The sequence below is a fragment of the Pygoscelis adeliae genome, unplaced genomic scaffold (assembly GCF_000699105.1).
Source record: "Pygoscelis adeliae isolate BGI_AS28 unplaced genomic scaffold, ASM69910v1 Scaffold181, whole genome shotgun sequence".
Lineage (NCBI taxonomy): Eukaryota > Metazoa > Chordata > Aves > Sphenisciformes > Spheniscidae > Pygoscelis > Pygoscelis adeliae.
In genome coordinates this window covers 1518405-1522797 of record NW_008824360.1, presented here as the reverse complement: position 1 = coordinate 1522797, position 4393 = coordinate 1518405, and the positions used below count along the sequence as shown (strand labels likewise).

At 40.8% G+C, this 4393-nt stretch overlaps 1 protein-coding gene across 1 annotated transcript in view; it reads left to right on the top strand.

Annotated features, from left to right (window-relative positions):
* The window catches only part of DAB1 (Dab, reelin signal transducer, homolog 1 (Drosophila)), a 147164-nt gene that overhangs the window by 99039 nt on the left and 43732 nt on the right, over nt 1–4393 (top strand). The window lies entirely within an intron of this gene.

Below are 4393 nucleotides of genomic sequence, written 5' to 3'. Positions count from 1 at the left end.
CGTTTGAGACTGGTGGGTTTTTTTCCAAACTGTCTGTACACAGTCCCGTTGAAATGGGACTGTTTGTAGGGTGAAAGGAAGTTGAAAGATTCACAACTGCTTAACGGGTATCCATGCGCCATTAATGGGTACCAGGGAAAAAAAACATGCCAGCAAGGTCTGAGGAGATGTGTGTTCCAGCTGTCTGTCTGTCTCTCTTTTTGTTGTTGTTGTTGTTGTCTACATACAGGGGACTGCTCTCTGTCTGTGCCTGAAAGTTATAAAACAGTTCTAGGATTTGAGTCTACAGCTGTAGAGAATTTAGGTGTTTCATGTCCGCTCCTTAGGTGTGTTATTTGAAATGTGGGGTGTTTATGATGGAGATGAGCAGCTCCAGACCACCTCTACTAAGTGCATCTTAACAAAACAGCAGAGAAGCATTGCAGCACAAACATAGGCAATTAGAGAAATGCATGTGACCAGTTGTTGTCCCCATGATCCCTGCAAATCTCAGCTAAAACAAACAGGAATTATAAGGAAATGGCCGTGAAGACCATTTGACAGAGTCCCGTAGTATGCACGTCTTAGGCACTGTTAAGGAACACAGCAGCCTCCTAGATGTAGTGGGGGAGCTGGCCACACATCTGTACCACTCTGGTGTTTCTTGCAGCAAAGAGATAAAATTCATGCCAGAACCACTCACCTATTTACACGTCATTGTTTTCACTTAATGTGTTGCAGTAAATAATGGTCAATGTGCTATTACAGTTCTGACTTGCTACGCTTGTTGTTAAGGCATTGCAGTAATTTTTCACATTAGATTCAGTTTCTACAATCTGCTCAGTAGTCTTCCTAAACATATAGGGCCTGATTTCCTAACGTACTGCTGAGCAATCACAATATGAGTTGGAGTATGGGGGACTTGCATGTAGACGGCAGTATGACTGAGACTATAGTTCATGAAGTTATTTTATTATGAATCCATTAAGGATTTTGCAGTTTGGTGGGTAACTTTGATGTTTGGGGAGCTTTAAGTGACACACAAAATGTATTATTGCTTATTCAAATGTGATAGACGTGAATAGACAGGAATACAAATGCAGAGGATGCTTGGGCCACGTCTGTTGCCCACATCCCAGTATCGATAGCGTGGAAACCACAGCAGCGGAGCTGTCAGTTGATACCGCCTATCTGAAAACAGGCTCACCATTTAGTTATTCAAGGTGAAAGGCTGTGCAACTTAAATCCCTGTGAAACTTGTCCATATAGATATAATATTGTGTGGTACACGCTTCCAGCTTTCAGTGGGGCAGCTTTTATAGGAGGCTTTGCAGCTTGCAGGATATTTTTTGTTGTGGTTCTTAACACTGTGCCCCAGGCTCCACTAAATAGACAACCTCATTAAAAGAGAAATAGTGATAGTAAAGCAGTGACTTTCTCATGCCATCTAACTCACATATTTGACATGATTGCTGGACCCTCCAAGTACTTAATTGATTGACTTAATTGATTTAGTGGCACTGGAGGCTACAGCATGGAAATAAAGGGGCAAGATGAGGATAAGGGGTGAAAAAATTTATGATAGGTGCCAAGCAGCCTAAGGGAAATTAGAAATGCTACAGATCTCAGAGGCAGCTAAATCAATTCAATGTGATGTACAGGGAGCAACCTGGGGGAAGAGGAGAAGCGGGGGATAGAATGGAGAAAAGGAGAGAAAATAATGCCTAGTGGGAGAGACTGGAGCAAACTTAAGGGGAAGAGGGAAGACAGCAGCCTTGGTGGAGCTGGGTATTTTGGACTTCTTTAACACCAGGAAAATATTTTGAATGTATGAATAAAATATAATAATGACATCATGTTTAGCCTAAAAAGAAGGACTCGTGCATCACAGGTTATCTGGTTTGAGACTTTATCTGTGCTTGCATTTAAAATCCTTGATGTTTGCAACAGTAACTAAAGTCACAGGAGACCTAAAATAATTTGGAGGCTATGTACAGTGGATTTTTTTAACAACTGAAGCTTAAATGTTAAATTACTTTCTAATCTGCGCAATATTTAATTGACTGTATTGAACCGTAATACAAATTAAGTCTTCTCTATAATTTGTTCTGTCGTACTGCAGCCCTCCAAAACAATTTGATACCTCACTTATGAATTCGTAAATGGCTCGTAGCAGCACTCAGCAAAGATACAGTAAAAACATCAAATAGTGTGATCGAATCCATCAGCATGGGCATACACGGGGCTGTCATAAATACCCCTGAGTTATGAAATACTTCTTTTATGTGCTTCTGACCCACTATAGACAGGAATGTATCATGGTAAAGCCTTGAAGATATTAAAAAAAAAAAAAAAAAAAAAAGAGGCTGGGGGCAGCCCCTGCAAGGGACAGATCAGCTTGTGAATATTAACTGTTGAGCACTGACCAGCAGTTCTGCTGTAAGCGATTTTGTGTGGCTTTTGTCTCATTTCCTTCAGGACTGTTCATATCAAGTATCGAGGGGGTGGCCACATGTGAGCAGTTACAAACTGAGGTATAAAGACAACATTTCTATTGGTTGGTCTCATTTTACGGGATAGATTAATCTATGCGAATGCATCAGATGCAAAGACTGTGTTCAGTTTTGGGCCCCTCACTACAAGAAGGACATTGAGGTGCTGGAGCGTGTCCAGAGAAGAGCGACAAAGCTGGTGAAGGATCTGGAGAACAAGTCTTATGAGGAGCGGCTGAGGGAGCTGGGGTTGTTTAGCCTGGAGAAAAGGAGGCTGAGGGGAGACCTCATTGCTCTCTACAACTACCTGAAAGGAGGTTGTAGCGAGGTGGGGGTCGGTCTCTTCTCCCAAGCAGCAAGTGATAGGATGAGAGGAAGCAGCCTCAAGTTGTGCCAGGGGAGGTTTAGATTGGATATTAGGAAAAATTTCTTTACCGAAAGGGTTGTAAAGCATTGGACCAGGCTGCCCAGGGAAGCAGCTGAGTCACCATCCCTGGAGGTATTTAAAAGACATATAGGTGTGGTGCTTAGCGACATGGTTTAGTGGTGGACCTGGCAGCGTTAGGTTTATGGTTGGACTCAATGATCTTAAAGGTCTTTTCCAACCTAAATGATTCTATGATTCTGTGAAAGAGCATGTATTTCTAGATAGCCTCAATAGTAAGTCTCTGTTGGGTGGCTGGATGAGATGGTGTTTCTCCTCGTGCTGTCCCTTCTGCTGCCCTTTCTTCTAGTGCACATCTCGCTGCTGTGAAGGAGGCTATGTCCCTAAAACAAAGATTTATAGAAAGAATGCCATTCTGATCTTGCATTTTATGGCGGTAAATATCTACTGACTACAGCAGGAGTCTCATTTCTGCTTTATGATAAGCAAAGAATCAGGCACTCATTAAATAATATTTGGAATGAAGTATTGGAATATGCAGAAAGGACACATTAGATGAATCAAGGGCCGTGAAAACGCAGGTTCGAAGGAGTGTTTATATCTACATTTGAGTACAGATGTGTATATGCAACATTGCATTTCATGTGTATGTTCCAACTCGGTATCCCTCAAACAAATGAAAAACTCTTGCTAAACGCTCCATACAGTAAAATATGTGAAAGGATAATGTTGCAGTCACCTTTACTTAATTTGTACATCTATTGATACAGTATGTAAAATATCATAACCATTAAAAATGTAATGATTTTCAAACGGTTAATGAGGGTTCCCAAATAAATTGGAGTGTCTCCATCTGCTGTCTTACATTGTGGGTGATACTTTTCCATGGTAGAATGATCTTCAAATTTAATTCCATGAGGAAGGAATCTGATCACAGTTTAATTCCAGTGCGAAATGCTGTCTCGCAATCAATAAAGCAATGTCAAAGAACTTTGATTTAATAGAAGCCAGAGATAACGTTCCCTGTCATATGCAGAATAGAGAGATGGGAACATTTCATTTCATTGTAACAGATAGCATGCAACTTGGTTTTCAGAAAAACCTAATAAATCAATATTCTTGTATTATCTAAGTAAGATCCCATCATTAATATTAAACGCTTTACACGTTAAGAGAGTCTGAAGTGCACCTTCAGCTTAGCCATGTTCAGCCTGAAGTCAATGGCAACACGTCCATTTTCCTACGAGCAAGCAATCTTGATCTTGGGAAGTTAGGAGTCATTTACTGCGAAATGAAAATGAAAAATGTCCAGTCTTTTGTTTTATATGTAGTCATCTGTCTCTTCCGTGCTGCCTCTCCTTTTAAATTTCAGTCGTGTTCTACAGAAGTCTCATCGCTTGCCACTTGCCCTGCACGTGCTCAGCCTTTTCGCTTCTACAGATACACATCCTCTCCAGTTTTGAATTTTAAAATGTTTTTTTTAAACTCCAAAAATAACTGGTTGTTTAGAGATTGCCTAGATACCATGCTGATTTTC